The sequence below is a fragment of the Anomaloglossus baeobatrachus genome, chromosome 4, assembly GCF_048569485.1.
Source record: "Anomaloglossus baeobatrachus isolate aAnoBae1 chromosome 4, aAnoBae1.hap1, whole genome shotgun sequence".
In the NCBI taxonomy this organism is placed as follows: domain Eukaryota; kingdom Metazoa; phylum Chordata; class Amphibia; order Anura; family Aromobatidae; genus Anomaloglossus; species Anomaloglossus baeobatrachus.
The window spans coordinates 612,170,850-612,190,419 of NC_134356.1; the positions used below are offsets into that span (position 1 = coordinate 612,170,850).

Sequence of the window (19,570 nt, forward strand, 5' to 3'; positions counted from 1 at the left end):
GTAAAGTTTAACACCACCACAGCCCTAACCATCCGGTACTAGAGGATTTCTTTCTTGTATCCCCCATCTCCTTTCGAGGATACCTGGATTACTACTGTGTTTTTCCAAAAATTAAGACCGCCCTCAAGTATAAGCCCTAGCAGGAATTTTCAACATTTTCTGTGTAATGCTTAAATATAAGCCCTACCCCAAAAAATAAGCCCTAGTCCCGGTTCAATAGTGTCCATGCAGCTAAAAAAGTTAAAGAATACTGCAGGACACTTCATTAAAGAAAGCAGAAACCCCGAAAAGAAAGGAAAAAGAAGACAGATGACCCCGTAATCATTCTCACCAGATGCCGAACGGGAAGACCTGCAGTGGAACGCATCAAGGACCTGAGGTGGAACACACACCCACACACATCAGATCACACACACAATCAAACATCAGATCACACACAAACACTCACCACTTCCGATGATACCAATTGCTTCTGGTGGCAAGGGAACCTGGGATGCAGTGCAGTGAAACGCATAGAAGACCTGCGGTGGAACGCATCAATTCGTTCCACCGTCAAGTCCTCCATGTGCTCCACCGCAGGTCCTTGCGGTCCACTGCACTGCATCCCATTTTCCACTGCTGACCGAAAGCAAACTGTATCTCCGGATGTGATGAATGAGTGTCTGATCTGATGTGTGATTATGTGTGCAACCTGATGTGTGTGTGTATCAATATGTGTGTGTGTCTGTGAGTGTGTACAATCTGATGTATGTGAGTGTGTCAGCCAGAAGCAGGACAGGACCTCTGTGGAGCATACCTGCTGGGAACGCCTGCTGAAAATCGCAGGAGGACCTGGGAGCCACGCAAATGTCCAGGGTCTGATAGTTATGATTCTCCTGGGAAGGGGGGTCTGCTTTTTGGGGGGGTTAACTTACAACCGTGTTTCCTCCAAAATATGACTTACCTGAATAAAAGCCCTAGCACTTTTTTCAGGGCAAAAAAGTATAAGACTGTGTCTTATTTTTGGTAAAACACGGTATATCCACAACGTGCTTATGTTCTGCAGCCTTCAGAGAGGAAATCTCTTCAAAGGTTCTCACTATCAAGGGCGGACATATCATTGATGGAGCCTGTGCAACCACACAGGGACCCAAGAGGTAAGAAGACCCATTTCTACCTCTAAAGCAGGTAGAATTATGCATTATGATGACTTATTGGACTGAAAAGAGCCCATATAATGTTCTTGCACAGGGGCCTCTTCTGTCTGTGTCCGTCAGTGCTCACCATAAAGCTCAAATAGCTCCAGACGACCAAGCTGCGCTAGGCCTCATCCCTCCAAGGACCTTTAAAATGAACCCATTGGAACGAGTTTATGACTGAAACAAGTGTTATAGCTGTATAGGTCCCAGAACAACAATAAAAATAATTCTTGTAGTAATCTCATGTTCTAGCGAGGAGACATCGTCAAAGCTACTTGCAAACTAGCAGGGAAAAACATTAAGGTTATTTCGATGCACTTTTATATTGACAAACCCACAATGCACTGCCAGGCTAAGTTTCTTCATTTCTCAATGCTAGTACATCTGATTACTACAAAATAATTATTTGGTTTTTTTGTTAAATTGTCCTAATTAGTTTACTTTAAAGACTCTAGAGTGGTGAGTTTTTATCATTTTATTCCTGCTGCTACTCTGAATATTTTTATTTAATTTTTTTAAAACTGCCATATGATTCCGGAGATATGGACCTTTTATGTACTGCCACCTTAAATGGTCTTTACAAAGGAGGCGTGGCTCACAAGGTAATAATGCAGATCAGCCTAAAGACACGCCCCCTGAGAATCCAGTAAGCACTGCCCCTTGGTAAACACCATAAAATTTAGCAGTGAACTAAAAGACTCATATCTCTGGAACCATATGGCGGATTTTTTAAAAACAAAAAATAATATACTTAGAAGAGTAGTCGGACTAAAATAAGGGAAAAAATAGCCACTTTTCACCTTGTGACAGGTCCTCTTTAAATCTTATTGTAGGTGCACCTTACCATTATACACTCGTGATGATTCACACGGGAAAACAGGGTAGATCTCAAAACGTCTGTTCCCGGCCCAACCGCTTCCTGTACAGATTAAGGTTCATAGCTGCACAGTTCCTGATATCACATGCGGAGGCTGGAACAACCATGACTGCAAACTAGGAGATGGAGGGGAGCCAGCACGATCTGAAAATGGCATGCATCATATAAAAAGTGCAAATTCACAGATTTATTCCAACTGTACTGTAATATAAATGAGATTTTTAGCAAATAATTGATCAATTCTTTGAGCCACCCCTGCCAACGTCACGGCAAATCTCAATAGGGGGGTCCTACTCTATATTCTGTATTTCATGTGCCATGCGGCCTCCTAGATAAAGTTAAAAGCAGAACCATAATGGAGCACACATACCTGTAACCTGTATATATAACCGCTTCTATGTTGCAAAAGAGGCAATTGTGGATAGAGGCCAGCCCAGGTCCCAGCATGTGGAGCAAGCTCTACACATACCAGGACTATATCAGAACTGACCCTCCCAGTGCCAGACAGGAACCATTGATAAAGGCGGACCAGATCCAAGTATGGTGCTTAATTAGCAATGCCTGTGGAAAGGGTGAGGCAACTGAATGTGTACAGCTACCAACAGGAGGAATATATTGCAAACCAAGATCAGGCTTGCATAGCATGGTGGTGACCAGCCACCAGACATTTGTAGCATAACTACAACCAAACAGAGAGAGAGGGGAGCCAGCACGATCTGTAAATGGCATGCATCATATAAAAAGTGCAAATTCACAGATTTATTCCAACTGTACTGTAATATAAATGAGATTTTTAGCAAATAATTGATCAATTCTTTGAGCCACCCCTGCCAACGTCACGGCAAATCTCCTAGGAGATGACAGCTAAGACCTGGTTGCCTGAAAGGCCGTCGAGTGTTTCTCGTACTTCCTTAGGAACTGGAGAGAGGTGCAAAGCACTATAAACCTGAAGAAGGTAGGCGTGCAGAGATAGTATAGATCCTAGATGAGACAACATAAAACATGACTGCAGAGTGGAGAAAGTAAAGTACCACTGTAAGAAAGGAAAGACTTCTATAACCTAACCTTGGGCAGGAGAAAGGAATAGGATAAGACAGCACAGAAAATAAAATTAGCTGGTCTCTTTCTTATTGGCATAAATCCTAGGCAGTATGAATGGAACTTCAAGCAGTATCTACATTGGAATATAGCCAGCAGAAAAGACCAGGAAGGGGAAGGCATAAATAGCCACACTCGCAATGTGATTGGACAGCTTACATGATAAATGGAAACACCTGCTGACCGAAAATAATGAAACAAGGGTAAAAGGTAATCAGCACTGGGACTGAGATTGAGCCTGCTGTGTCTCAATGCAGAAGGAAGCCAATCACACATCACAGGGTCACTGGAATGAATCCTGAGGCAAGACACCTAGCTTCTGTGCATAGAATTGTGGGACAACACAAAAAAAATTATCTCCAAAATGTATAAAAGTATAGTAATACTGTTGTAAGTGGTCAGTAAATAATGCTATGTTGGCTCCTGCAATATATAGGGTCTTCTGGAACAGCTCTTCATGGATGAGGAAATAATGAAGTGGTTATTTATATTCTGAATTTCATTTCTTCACGACATCCTCGATTCTTCTTAATGAAGCCTGCAGCCGAACAGTAGTAAATACTCTCCAGCGTTTAGCTAATGATTTTCGCTATAATGCTGTATGACAGTTACACGCTATTGAAGTCCAACCTTCTGAGAAGAGATGAGTTCTGTAAATTTCCACTTCATTTGGAGGATAATTAGCATTAGAGATCATCTAGATGTAAAGGAGGGGGGAGTAACACTTAAGATGCCGCAGTACATGGGAAGATATTCCGTTCACAGATCTGACATGTTGGATATTTGCTTTTCAGAAGGTTTATCTTACAATGAGTCAGTAATGCTATAAATGACAATGTAATCCATTACACAGCAGGGCACTTTGGATAGGACTTCCAAACATTGATTAAAATGTCAGCCTAGACTTGGAGAGCCACAGGAAGCTGCATTTACATTATTGACTGCAAAGACTGCAAAGATACACGTAAGATAAGTATGACAGCAGAAAATGAATGTGGCAGACAAAAGTACATTACGTGTTGTGTAACTGCTTCTTAAAAGTGGAGGTTATAACCTTAGGACTCAGAGACGGTCACATACTGCTATGTGTAATGAATTTATGAGCATAGAGGCTCCGACATTGGACGCCATTGGTATCACTGTTCTACATAGTCTCAAAAGTTGTCAGTTTCCGTTATGAAATGTAATGATTTTGACTTCCTGAATTCAAATCTGACAATGAAAATTTTAAGTTGTCTCTTGTTTCTACAATATAACTGCTATATATAGTTACTGCATAAAAGTTTCAGTACTTTGAAACATTATTAGTTTTGCAAATATAAAGATGCAAAATATTTTGTTATTCCAAATTTCTGATATTTAGAGAAAACTTAGCAACTATTTAAATAACTAAAACCTGTCTAAACACTATTGTGAATTATAGACAGGTACAGAAATTTCACTACAAAATTCCGTCCTCGTTCAGTGATAACTTTTTCTTGCTCGTCTCTTCTACTAGATCAAATCATCTCTTACAATTGTCCAACAGTAATCTGTGAGCATGGATGGATTCCATCTTCCTTAAAGGGAACCTGTCACCAGATTTGGGCCCTATAAGCTGCGCCCACCACCAGTGGGCTCTTATATACAGCATTCTAACATGCTGTATATAAGAGCCCAGGCCACTGTGTAGAACATAAAAAACACTTTATAATACTCACCTAGAAGGTCGCTCTGGTGCAAACTGGTCAGATGGGTGGGGTGGTGCTGTTCTCCGGGTGCAGTGCCTCCTCTTTCGGCCATCTTGGTCTTCATTCTTCTGAAGTCGGCATGCCTTGAGCTGGCCACAATAAAAGGCCGCTCTAAAATGTGCAATTTTACCGTATTGGGGAGATCCTGAGGAGATCAGAAAACTGGTCAGTATCTGCTGTGACCACCATTTGCCAGTCTGCCATCTGCCCTACATACTGAGAACCGGGCTTCATCTGTGAAGAGAACATCTCTACAACATGCCACACGCCATAGAATGTGAGCACCTTTCCACTCGGTTATGACGATGAACTGTAGTCAGGTGGAGATCCCAATGAGGACGACGAGCAGCAGAGGAGCTTCCCTGAGATGGTTTCTGACAGTTTGTGGAGATGGTTTCTGACAGTTTGTGCAGAAATTATTTGGTTATCCACCCATTGTTGCAGCAGCTTTCCGGGTGGCCAGTCTCAGATGATCTTGGTAGTGAAGATGCTGGATGTGGAGGTCCTGGGCTTGTATGGTTACACATCGTTCTTGGTTGTCAAGTCGGTTGGATGTCCTTCCAATTTCTTTCAAATGCCTTTGCAGATGGCTTATGGTAGAGAAATTAACATTTCACTGATGGTCAACAGCTCTGGTGGACATTCCAGCAGTCAGCACGCCAATTGCACGCTCCCTCAAAACATGCGACATCTTTGACATTGTGCTGAGTGATAAAACTCCACATTTTAGAGTGTCCTTTTATTGTGGCCAGCCCAAGGCACACCTGTGCAATAATCATACTGTCTAATCAGCATCTTGATATGCCGCAACTGTGAGGTGGATGGATTATTTCGGCAAAGGAGAAGCACTCACTAACACAGATTTAGACAAATTTGTGAACAATATTTGAGACAAAAAGGCCTTTTGTGTCTATAGAAAAAGACTAAAGGCCGCTTTACACGCTACGATTTATCTGACGATATGTCGTCAGTGTCACGGTTTTCGTGACGCACTTCCGTCATCGTTAGTGACGTCGTTGCGTGTGACCCCTACGTGCGACTCCGAACAATCGCAGATAGGGTGAAAATCATTGATCGTTGACACGTCGTTCAGTTTCAAAATTTTTACAAAAAATATTGTTCATTGTTTAGAAAGCAGCAGACATATTGCTACGTTTGACACCCTGCCAACGACGAACAACTTCCACACGACCACCTTGGTCAAACAATATATCGCTGAACGATGTAGCGTCGTTTGTGAGATGCGTACACGTGACCACTACAAAACGACCTATGAGCGATCTCGGCAAATCGTAACAACGATCTGGGCGTGTCACATCGCTAACGGGATCGCTAGCGATATCGTTGTGTGTAAAGCAGCCTTTAGATCTTAGAGTTCATAACATGAAAAATGGGAGCAAAACAAAAGTATTGTGTTTATATTTTTGTTCAGTATAGTTCTCCTCTCCCAAATGAAATTAACATGCATCACATTCAGTCAATCTGAAAATGCAAGCTCAACTCTTGAACCTCAACCCAACATTTGTCAAGCATCTAAAGCTCAAATATTAAGCAGACTCAGAGACTGAGCTCATCCCATACCCAGCAGATAATGGCTGTGACGCACAGCCAGGATCTACCTGTAACAGCTGCGGGTGGAGTGGAGCGCCACCCATGGATGTTAACCTGCTTCACTGTTAATCTGTGATATTGGTTTTTACCGTATGGCAGCACGCCTTTCCAAGCGCTCCCGGCGCCGATGGGTTGCTCCAGCAGCCAGGGGTCTTTGGAAGACTCCTTTGTCTGCCATCACAGTTCTCTGTTGAAACACACCCTGTGACTCTGTGTTAGGCCTCCATCACACATCCGTGCTGCCGGTACGTGTTTGCCATTTTTTACACGTACCGGAAACACGTACACACGGGGACCTAGTTAATCCTAATGGTCAGGACACACGTAAGTATTTAGGAAAGGAACGTGTGCCCGTTCCGTACTTACGTGTGTCCGTGAGTTCCATACGCTGACATGTCAGTTTTTCTCCGGCAGGACAGGTGTCACACGGCCGGAGAAACACACGTGTCAGGTTAAAAATAAAAAAAACATACTCACCTGCACGAGCCCTGCAGTATTTGCCGCGGCTGTCAACTGCATCCGACACTCAGTGAATTTGAGCAACGCATCTTCTTCACTGGGGGCCGGAAGCAGCATCAGCAGGACATGGCCTGTGCCGGACACTGGGATTCAGCACCGCAGACAGCACCAGAAGAAACAAGTAAGGAGGAGCTTTCTGTTCTCCGTGTGTTATTACGTATAACACACGGAGAACACGTACGTGCCATAAACACGGCACACGGGGAACAAACGTGACAAAAACGTTACGTTTCGTCACATAAGTGTGGCAGAGGCCTCAAAGAGGACTGTAAATTTTACTATATACAGCAATACTATAGTATCAGTATAGGTGATTGTGCGATCATAGGTTTAAGTACCATGAGGGGACAAACAAATACAGGAAAAAGTGAAAAAAAACAAACATAAATATTCAATTAACCCACACTTTCCCCCATTAAAAATAAAAGTATTAAAAAAAGAAAAAAGAAAATATTTGATATCCCTGCATCCATAAAAGTCTGAGCGATCAAAATATAAAATTAATCAATACAATTGTTAAACATCATTAAAAAAAAAAAAGCACCAAATTTACAGGGGCTTTTTGTTGCCACAAACCAGAAATGGATGATATAAGAAGCAATCAAAACTTATCTATCTACTTATCTATCTGAAAAAAGTATCAATAAAAACATCTTCTCGACCCACAAAAAGATAAGCCCTTACACATGTATACCAATCGAAAAATAAAAATGTTACAAGTATCGGAACCTGGCCACACAAACCAAATTTTTATTTTTTTTTTACAAACTTTAAAATTTTCTTCTTCTGTAAAATATTAAAATAAAACATGTTTGGTATCGGCGTAATCACACTGACCTGGAGAATCATGACAATGTGTATTGTCGAGTCATTACGGCCGAAAAACCTTACCTAACCCCTTGTTCCCCTGAGAAATGACCAGACTGCACACCGACATGGATTTAAATGGCCATAGCAGCCTTTTATTATAACAAATAACGTAAATATAAACATATGAACTACAGAAACTGGAGAGTGGCCCTCGAAGCCCCTAACCTGCCAACAGATAGTCCACACAAAAAAGTAGCCAGGTTGACCCTTTACCTCTAGATGTTCAAGCATCAGCTCAAAAGGCACCAGTTAAGCAACCTGGTTTCACTTTACCACATGTCCCCATCCCACGGCCCATCCGGGCCTACCACTGGAATACCTCCACCCAGCAGTATATAAAATATCCGCTTAAGGGTCCAGAACCTTGTGGGTTCCCCCCACGATTCGTCATTAGCCACAAAAATTATAACTTCGAGGACCCTCCTTCCCCCACTGCTATGATAGAAGAATACAACACCACCAACTTCTTAACATCTCTTTTTTTATATATATTAAGCAAAACAAACCCCTGAAAAAACTGAAAAATAGGAAGGGAGGGTGGGTGGGAGATTGTTCGCGATTGTTCCCTCACCGGGCCTAAAATAACTGCCTTTCCTAACGGACATTGCCTTATAACCCCCTCATTAACTCCACCCCTCCTCTAAACTATACCCCAAATGCCTATTCAAACCCATAGATCCCCTCCCTATAACTTCAACCCCTTCCTAACCACAAATCCCTCATTTTAAGTAATTCCCGCCTTAAACTTATCATGTCGGCCTCCCATTAATGGCGTGGGCCCAGTGCGGCCTCACTTGATGACAGGTGAGGGGATCTTTACTGCACAATGAACACCGTAAAAGCAAAATCCCAAAAATATGTAGGGATTGGGGTGTTTTTGCAATTTCACTACACTTTTCTCCAGTTCACTGTGTGTTAAAATGGATAGAGTCATTGAAAAGTACAAATCATCAAAAAACAAGGTCGTGTGTGTGTGTGTGTGTGTGTGTGTGTGTGTGTATTTATGTATGTCCGTGAAAGGAATCCGCACCATTGCATTTACAATCACAAAATTTTGCACAGACACCTCATTTGAGTCAAGGAACATCACAGACTATGTTTTGAGGGGAAAATTTAACCCCGCGCTTTACAGTTATTCGCTAAAAAGCCTGCTTACATTAAAATCAATGAAGCTGGGAGCTACAGGTCATTAGCAGGAGCTGTGATTGGTTGCTATAGGCATCAAAGGATATTCTTAGTATAAGAAGCTTATGTGTGAGGTAATATATCGGTAGAGACAGACAAGAGGCAGAGACACAGAAATACAGAGAGACAGAGACACACACAGAGACAGAGAGATAAACAGAGACAGAGACATAGAGACTGATACAGAGACACACACAGACACATACATACACCGTGTGCAGAATTATTAGGCAAGTTGTATTTTAGAGGATTTTTTATTATTGATCAACAACTATGTTCTCAATCAACCCAAAAGACTCATAAATACCGTATCAAAGCTTAATATTTTTGGAAGTTGTAGTGGTTATTTTTTATAGATTTGGCTATCTTTGGAGGATATCTGTTTGTGCAGGTAACTATTACTGTGCAGAATTATTAGGCAACCTAATAAAAACCAAATATATTCCCATCTCACTTGTTTATTTTCACCAGGTAAACCAATATAACTGCACAAAATTTAGAAATAAACATTTCTGACATGCAAAAACAAAACCCCAAAAAATTGGTGACCAATATAGCCACCTTTCTTTATGATGACACTCAACAGCCTACCATCCATAGATTCTGTCAGTTGCTTGATCTGTTTACGATCAGCATTGCATGCAGCAGCCACCACAGCCTCCCTGACACTGTTCCGAGAGGTGTACTGTTTTCCCTCCCTGTAGATCTTACATTTTATGAGGGACCATAGGTTCTCTATGGGGTTCAGATCAGGTGAACAAGGGGGCCATGTCATTATTTTTTCATCTTTTAGACCTTTACTGGCCAGCCACGCTGTGAGTAGTTGGATGCATGTGATAGAGCAGGGGTGGGGAACCTTTTTACTGCCGGGGGCCATTTGGAATTTCCTACTAACCTTTGGGGGCCGCACAACATTATCAACTTGAAAAATTTGGTCAAACGATTAATTAACTCACCCTTACTGTGGAGGCAGGAGCTGCTTCTGTTTGGTGTGACTGTGTGTTCGGTGATATTGATCATCTTGTTTCTCACAGCTGCTTTTCCAGGTTTGTCTCGGTCTGGAGATGCTGGGGGCATATAGATCACAGGAGGGGCTGGGGCATATACATCACAGGAGGGTCTGGGGTGCATAAATTACAGGAGACACTGGGAGTACACATCACAGAAGGGGCTGGGGCATATGCATCACAGGAGGGGGCTGGGGCATATACATCAGTAGGGGGGCATGGACAGCCTTGGCTGTGGCACAGACAGCACTAGGTGGCTGCACGGACTGCACTAGGTGGCTGCACGGACTGCACTAGGTGGCAGCACGGACTGCACTAGGTGGCAGCACGGACTGCACTAGGTGGCAGCACGGACTGCACTAGGTGACAGCACGGAATACACTAGGTGGCAGCATGGACTGCACTAGGTGGCAGCACGGACTGCACTAGGTGGCAGCACGGACTGCACTAGGTGGCAGCACGGACTGCACTAGGTGGCAGCACGGACTGCACTAGGTGGCAGCACGGACTACACTAGGTGGCAGCACGGACTACACTAGGTGGCAGCACGGACTGCACTAGGTGGCAGCACGGACTGCACTAGGTGGCAGCACGGACTGCACTAGGTGGCAGCACGGACTGCACTAGGTGGCAGCACGGACTGCACTAGGTGGCAGCACTGACAGCACTAGGTGGCAGCACAGACAGCACTAGGTGGCAGCACAGACAGCACTAGGTGGCATCACTAGGGAGACACAGAGAAGTCTGGGGGAGCATAGACATCAACAGGAGGGCACAGACTGGGAGGCATAGAAAGCAGTGGGAGGGTACAGACAGCAGTAGCAAGTTCAGACCACTGGGGGGTACATAGTACTGAGGGGTGGCACACAGCACTGGGGAGCACGGACAGCATAAGGGGGCACAGACAGCACTGACCGTGGCATGGACAGCACTGGTGGCAGCATGGACAGCATTAGGTGGTGCGGACAGCACTGGGGGGGCATAGACATCACCCAAGGGGTACAGACATTACTAGGGGAGCACACACAGTACTAAGGGGTACACACTGTACTAGGGGTGTACTCAACATTAGGGGGTACACACTGCAGTAGGGGGTACACACTGCAGTAGGGGGTACACACTGCATTAGGGGGTACACACTGCATTAGGGGGTACACACTGCATTAGGGGGTACATACCGCACTGGGGGGTACACAGCACTGGGGGGTACACAGCATTAGGGGATACACACAGCATTAGGGGTACACAGCACGAGGGGGTACACAGCACTGGGGGGTACACAGCACTGGGGGGTACACACACAGCACGAGAGAGTACACTTAGCGGGGGGGGTAGCGATGGGTTGCGTACTCACAGTGAGGGGGAGGAGGAGTCACGCAGACAGCAGGTCCGGGAGGCTGGTAAATCTGCTGCAGCTCTTCTGTGACATATCGCAGCGTGCTGCTTACCCCGCCCACCAGAGCAGAGAGCACACTAGCACAGGCCGGGGTTAAGCCTAGAATGTATGGGCTGCAGTCAGGTCCTGGAAGTCAGGATCTGGATAGAGCCAGTACATTCTAGCATCTACCCTCAAGGCATCAGGCAGTAAGTTTTAAAGGGCCGGCAGGCGGGAAAAGCGCGGCTGCTGCCAGAGTACAGCGGTCCCTGGGAATGTGCCTGGGGGCCGCATAAAAAGTCGTGACGGGCCGTATACGGCCCGCGGGCCGGAGGTTCCCCACCCCTGTGATAGAGCATTGTCCTGCATGAAAATCATGTTTTTCTTGAACGATACCGACTTCTTCCTGTACCTCTGCTTGAAGAAGTTGTCTTCCAGAAATTGGCAGTAGGTCTGGGAGTTGCACTTCACTCCATCCTCAACCCGAAAAGGTCCCACAAGTTCATCTTTGATGATACCAGCCCATACCAGTACCCCACCTCCACTTTGCTGGCATCTGAGTTGGAGCGGAGCGCTCTGCTCTTTACTGATCCAGCCTCTGGCCCATCCATCTGGCCCATCAAGAGTCACTCTCATTTCATCAGTCCATAAAACCTTTGAAAAATCAGTCTTCAGATATTTCTTGGCCCAGTCTTGACGTTTTATCTTATGTTTCTGTCGCGGGCGGGGAGGAGGCCACCGCCGCTGCGCTCTCGCTAACGCTCGGGTCCGGCGCTGCTGCTGCCTGCTGCTGGCTGCTCGGTGGCTCGAGCAGTGGGCCGGATCCGGGGACTCGAGCGGTGCTCCTTGCCCGTGAGTGAAAGGGGTGATTTTTGGGGTTTGGGGAGTTGGTCCGTGACGCCACCCACGGTTTGTGGTGAGGTTGGGGCACCACCGCTGCTCTGGCTGGGGATCCTGGGAGCGATTACAGGGAGCAGCCGAGATGTTTCTTTCCCCTCCGTTGGTAAGGGGATTGGTGGTCCCGGAGCCCGGTGAGGTGACGGGGGAGGCCGGGTTGGTGAGGTGCAGGGTCGCGGGGGCAGCGCGGTGCCGGACGGCACGGTGGTACTCACTCAGCCAATGATGGATACAGAGTCTCTGGTAAAACAAACGGCTGGATGGACGGGTCCCGCAGCCGGCTGCTGTGGTTACTCCCGGTAGGTTGGTGGTGGCTGCCTTTCCCTGCACCTGTTGTGTATCTTGGTCCCGATGGCTTCCCACCAGTAACCCGCTCCCTCAGCTTGGATATGGGCCGGAGGAGCCCCTATTGCCTGCAGGCTCTGGCCCTGGGAATTCTAACTGTGGCGGTAATTGTATTTCCCTTTCTCGGTTTGGACGGTTGCCTTCAGTCGGGTCTTTGCTGCTAGGAAACCCCGGAGGTTCCGGTCGCTAACGGATTTGACCTGTTTAACGGCGACTCCAAGCCTGGTCGGGGTCCGCAGGCCCTGCCGGTTTGTGCTGGCTTCTCTTCGCTCCCCGATTCGGTACCGGCGGGCCACCGCCCGACCCCGGTCCTACGGTTCCGCGTCGATCGGCCTCTCCTGCAGACGGCCACCACCGTCTGCCAACCTTGCTCCCGGTGCCCGGGCCACGTACCCGGACACGGTCAGTCTGCTCCTCACTTGCCACTTCACTCCTACTCCTTCACTCTCCCTAACTGTTCTCCGCTTCCTTTCCTGCCTCCAGGACTGTGAATTCCTCAGTGGGTGGGGCTAACCGCCTGGCTCCACCCCACCTGGTGTGGACATCAGCCCCTGGAGGGAGGCAACAAGGATTTGTGTGTGACTGATGTGCCTATCTCGGGGTGTGGGGTGAGTTGTTGCAGTACCTGTGACGACCTTGCTTGTCCAGGGCGCCACATTTCTTGTTCAAAGGTGGTCATTTGTCAGCCTTCCTTACCTTGGCCATGTCTCTGAGTATGGCACACCTTGTGCTTTTTGATACTCCAGTAACGTTGCAGCTCTGAAATATGGCCAAACTGGTGGAAAATGGCATCTTGGCAGCTTCACGCTTGATTTCCCTCAATTCATGGTAAGTTATTTTGCTCCTTTTTTGCCCAACACGCTTCTTGCTACCCTGTTGGCTATTTGCCATGAAACGCTTGATTGTTTGGTGATCACGCTTCAAAAGTTTGGCAATTTCAAGACTGCTGCATACCTCTGCAAGACACCTCACAATTTTGGACTTTTCATAGCCCGTCAAATCTCTCTTCTGACCCATTTTGCCAAAGGAAACCAAGTTGCCTAATAATTAAGCACACCTTATATAGGGTGTTGATGTCATTATACCACACCCCTCCTCATTACAGAGAGGCACATCAGCTGATTTACTTAATTAGTAGTTGGCTCTCAAGCCTATACAGCTTGGAGTAGGACAACATGTATAAAAAGTATCATGTGATCAAAATACTCATTTGCCTAATAATTCTACACACAGTGTAGACAGAGACTGATATAGAGACAGAGACTAATACAGAGACTGATACAAAGACAGAGACACACATACAGAGACACACAGATACAGAGACACACAGAGACTAATACAGAGACACCCAGAGACAGAGACACTGTAACGTCCTGGAGGTGGATTCACGGGACCGTGCACCGGACTCCCCCAGAGAGGCAACCCGGAGCTAACCCCTATACAGGGACTGTCCGATCACCCCACCAGAGGGCCTAGATGCAAGGTAGCCGGAACACTAGGGGTTCGGAGTCTGAGTCCTTCAGAGGTCTGCACAGAAAATGTCTATTAGTCCAAACGGAATTTATACTAAATGTCCTATGATGAGCTTTTTCTGATGTGGTTAGGGACTCGTAAGCGTGGGGACCCTTGACGTATGGGTTACGAGCTTATATATTATTGCCAAAATATGACCAATACCTCACATTTATTATCAATTTTATAATTTATTATCGCACAGTTTTGCAGGATGCAGCCGGTCTCCTGGGATGTCTGTCCACTGTGCCAGTGCACCTAGGTGCTGGGCAGCCCGCCTGATCTAATAGAAGGGCGTGATCAATAGGCTTTGCCTGGACACTCTGCATTGCATTGCACGTATCTGTGTGACTGACGCCCTATATTAGATCTTATTTGTGTGCAGTTTTTTGCCAGCAGCCTCCCCCTCCTGTTATAATAGGCTGGGGGTGGTTGTTTTAAAGGCATTCTGCACCTGTGATCTTTCAACCTTTATCATGGGGGGACTGTATGCATCTTGCATGTGCTTTTGCTACTATCTGACCAGTTTATGGTTTGGCTTTATTTTTGGTGAGTTTTTTCTATGAATTTAGTCCTAAGGGAACCGTAGGCAGGACGGATGTCTGGAACCAGGTTCAGGTGCCGAGTAGGAACAGTAGACGGGGTTCGGATCCAACGAGATGTGCAGGCTGAAGTTACCAGGTGGAATCGGGGACCGGTGACGGGATCAGGCTGACAGATGATGGCGGGATCCACAGCAGACAGTCACCAGGACACTTCTTGGGGAATCAGCAACCTGGACCAGGTCAGGATGGCAGACGGGCTCTGCAGAAGAGCCAGTGTTATTCTGGAGACAAGGCACAGAGGGACCTGAACACCTAGCTATGGAAACACGTTGAACAGGCACCGCCAACATGGAAAGGGAAATCTTATATACCCTGTACTTGTATCAGCCATTTCCTGTTCCTGGGACGCTGGCCTTTTAAGAAGAGGTGAGTGAGCGCGCCCGCGCCCTAATGCGCATGCGCGAGGCCAGAGTGCCAGGGACCAGTGCAGGAAGCAAGGAGGAAGCTGAAGGAGATGCAGGGGAGCCAGGCAGAGAGTCCTGGGTCGCAGGGAGACGCCGGGACCGGCGGACAAAGGTATGGAGGACGCACAGGAGGGGGAGTGAGAGGGACCGCCGCAGGCAGAAGGATCGGAGACCGGAGCGGTGAGTGACAGGCGATGCCGGAACCCGGGGAGCGTGACAGACACACAGAGACACACACACACACAAAGATAGAGACACATAGAGACAGAGACACACAGGGACAGGTACACAGAGACAGACAAACAGAGACAGACAGAGACAGACACACAGAGACAGAGAGACACACACACACACAGAGACACACATGCACACAAACACACAGAGAGACAGACAGACAGAGAGGCAGGGAGACAGACAGACAGAGAGGGAGACAGAAAGAGAGAGAGGGAGAGTGAGAGTGACACTTTGTTACTATCCTGGGCAACGCCGGGTACTACAGCTATTCCCAAATAAGTTTATATTGTTTTATGTTATGGGACTTTTTAGGAGTTTCATATTAGTTTTTTTTAATCCTGAAACTGCTTTATTTATTTTACATTTTCAATCCAATGCTTATGGTGTGTAAACTAAAACAACACTAGACAACTGCCCTAGAGATGACGGAGAAAAGAAACGTGCCTCGGTATTACAGTCATAAATATGAAAAGCTGTAGGTTTAATGCAGTGTAAAAATAATAATGCAGGCATAAGGAAAAACTGAAGGCTACAGAGCAGTATAATGTGCACGCTGTTTATTCCCAGCACTGCCAGAATCTACGCACAAAAGCAAGTGATGACAGTGATGCTGATTTCCAACAGTCTAGACTGAGAAAAGCTCCAGCTGCTTATTCCCATCTCGTCAAACTCTGTCATATCGATATAATTCAGTCCCTTCTTCTCTCCGCTCACTATATCTAAAGCCAAGGCAGCAAACAGCTGTGCCGAAGAAATACAGAGGAAGATTGCAAAACCCTATGATGCTCAAAGAGCGATTCCAGGAGCCTCAAGAGATTGCAGTTACAGATGAGGCATTCAAGGATGGATTATGTTTGGTGGTGGCTCCTGGGCAAAAACAAAAAGATAACAGTGTCATATAATGCTGCCTAAAGACCCCCATACATATTAACCTAATATGTGAGGGGGCGCAGAAAAACTGATGTTGATTGCGCATGTCCAGTTTTGGACTTAAGATCGGAGCTAAGGCGCCAACCGACATCTCAGCGGCTTTCTCACGGAGAACACAGGAATACTCAGCCGAGATGGCTGCCGGGTATTCAGAACAATCGGCAAAAGCATAGTTCGGCTGACAGCCATCTAATGTGTATGCCCAGCTTAATTACGCTTAACTGCTGGGAAAAAAAGGTTGGACTTTTTCTATTTCTAAATGCGCAATCCACTGTTCAACCAGGAGCTAAGGATAGCCAGAGGAGCCTGGTAGCTGCTTATCACAATCCCTGTAAGGCAACAAAGGTTTACGCACTTCTATTTTTTATGTAGTCTGTACTGCTGACTAATGGACCATCACAGCTTCATGCATGGAGAGCAGAACTACAACCCCAATTAGATTGCATGTAAACGTCTTATATAGCAACAATTTAATCTGCAGAGCTCTAAAGAAGTAAAAGAGTGAAAAGCTGTTCAGCAGCCGTTCTGAAGATGTAGTATTAAACGGGTACTGCAGAGAGATAAAACTTATTCTACTGTCCCTGCCCTCATAAACTATAAAGATGATATGCACAGTGCAGTTCTATTATCCTCACAATACCTGTAATTCAGTGTGATAGCAGCTGCTGTTTCTGTTCCTCCTTGAAGACATTACATCACACGTCAGGGGGCCAGCTCCATGCTGTTGGTAATAGCCACCCCCTGATAACATCTGCTTCTGTCCGATGATTCCACCTAGATGTAAAAAATTACATTCAAGAATCACTGGGTTGGTTTTTCTCTTAATCAAATTTTAAATTGCCATTCATCTTTTGTGCATTAGAGTACTATGCTCTGCCCTCAGCCGGCAAGAGAGAAGTGTGCATGTGTGACGCCCTGGACCCCAGTGGTCACAGAATAACATCACATACACACACACCCCCCTCCCCTGGTCAGGAACACCCGTCAAACAAAACCCTTGTTGCCTCCCTCCAGGGTCTGATGTCCATACCAGGTGGGGCGGAGCCAGGCGGTTGGCCCCACCCACCGAGGAGTTCACAGGCCTGGAGGCGGAAAAAGTAGTCAGTTTTTGTGTAGAGAGGTTGAGTAGTGGAGTTGAGGAGTGAAGTGGAGACTGTGTGTGTCTGGGTCGGAGCCCAGGCACCATCAGCAAGGTCGGCAGATGGTGGTGGCTGCCTGCAGGAGTAGGTGGATGTCTTTGGAACTGTAGGACCGGGGTCGGGCGTTGGCCCGCCGGTACCGAACCGGGGAGCGGATTGAAGCTAAGCACCAAGGCAGGGTACTCAGACCCCGACTAGGCTCGGAAGCCGCCGTAACGGTCAAATTCTCTGATTGCGGTCTGGACCTCAGGAGTTCATTCCCACCCAAGTCCCGTCAGAAGGCAACAGCCCAACCCGTCCGGATAAGAGCCACCGCCAACGGCCAGAGATCCAAGGGCCAGCGTCTGCGGGCAAAACGGGCTCTCCCGACACGTACAAGTCGGGGAGCGGACCACCCGTGGGAATCCATAGGGGTCAAACACTTACACACAGGTGCAGGGAAAGACAGCCACCATCAACCCGTCCGGGGAAAGGGAAGACACCGCAGCCGACTGCCGGCCCCATCCATCCAGCCGTTTGGTTTACCAGAGACTCTGTCATTGACTACCTGAGTGAGTACACCAGTGCCATCTGGCACAGCGCTGCACCGTAACGCTGCCCCGCCTCCGCGCTGCCTCCCCGCATCAGCACCTGCACCTATCCCATACTCACTAACCCCCAACCGGGGCCCGGGACCAACAGCCCCTACCCACGGAGGGGCCAACACCTCAGCTGCTCTCTGCCATCACTCCCGGGAACCCCTGTCACCAGCAGCGGTGGTGTCCACCATCACCACAACCCCGTGGGTGGCGTCACAACCGACATCCCACCACCAAACCTCCCCTTTTCACTCGTGGGCAAGGAGGCGCTGCTCGAGCCCCCGGGTCCGGCCTCGTGCTCGAGCCACCGAGGAGCAGAAGCACCGGACCCGAGCGCCAGCGATTCCCAGGCGAGCGGCATTCCCGGAACCCCTCCGCCCGCGACACATGCGCAGGATCACAATGGAGGGACTCTGTGTGGATGACATAGGACGCATCATCCACATGAAGCACGGCGAGAGGACGGTGATTGCAAGAACAGAGGAGGCGTCGGCTCAAGATCAATGACGCCCATCGGACTGGACCGCTCACAGGTGAGTATAATAAAAGATCTTTTTTATGTTATACAGAGCGGCCTTTGGACTTATATACAGTATTCTAGAATGCTGTACATAAGAGCTTACTGGTGGTGACTGCAGTATATATGGGAAAAACCTGGTGACAAGTTCCCTTTAAGTATGTTCGCTGTTACAAGCATAAATGGTACCACTGGGGCACAGAGCCCGAGCTTACGCTGTCATGGGAGGATTATAACTAAGCAGCCAACTAGTTCTTCGCTCGAGCCACTAAAGGTGTGGATAAACTCGGGCCGCAGGTAGCCACCAGATGCTACTCTCAGGGCAGGGACGGCTGAGCGGAGCAGGTCAAGCACAGGCAGGCTGATGCCAGGAAAACAGTCTTTTCTTCAGATAACAACTGAAGTATGAACTGTCCAGCTTCCTTCATCCCTAACACATCTATACTGATACACTCTGGCTTCATGGAGTGTTAATTTCTGCAGCACAGCAACTCAGAAGTTGCCCCCAAAACCTGGCACATCAAGGAAGGTCCAGGCCAAACTATACCTTTTGCTATCAGTGTGAAAGGCACTTTCTGGGAGAAAAGTACCTTCCATCCAGCCCTACTCTTCACTGTGTTAGAAAAGTAAAAGCTACCGTACATGTTAGACTAAAGTTGCCTTAACCAGTTGACATTGGACGGATGGGCCAACAGCAGGGCCGGATTAAGGTTGGTGGGGGCCCCTGGGCAGAAAATCTGGTGGGGGCCCCATAAACGTTAACATTTTTAGCCATAACAGTAGAGCGCGAACTGTAGCATTTAGATATAAATTTAATGAACATTTATCTTCTCCTGTTCTGCCACATTCAGATTTACAGGACTACAATACAGATACAGTCCAGGATCACTCACAGCAGTCACTTATACACACAGTACAATACAGACACAGTCCAGGATCACTCACAGCCGTCACTTATA

The 19,570-nt window shown here is 47.1% G+C and overlaps 1 long non-coding RNA gene across 2 annotated transcripts in view; it reads right to left on the reverse strand.

The window, feature by feature from the left end:
• Positions 1-19,052, reverse strand: part of LOC142301893 (uncharacterized) — a 139,137-nt gene extending 120,085 nt beyond the window's left edge. Inside the window, exons 1-3 of one of the 2 annotated variants that reach the window (XR_012752908.1) lie at positions 18,827-19,052; positions 17,018-17,151; positions 15,898-16,314 (exon numbers count right to left, since the gene is read on the reverse strand). This is a non-coding gene — a long non-coding RNA (uncharacterized LOC142301893). Of the gene's footprint in view, positions 1-15,897; positions 16,315-17,017; positions 17,152-18,826 lie in introns of those variants that run through there. The other variant, XR_012752907.1, reaches the window with a different exon arrangement.
• Positions 19,053-19,570: the final 518 nt, after the last annotated feature.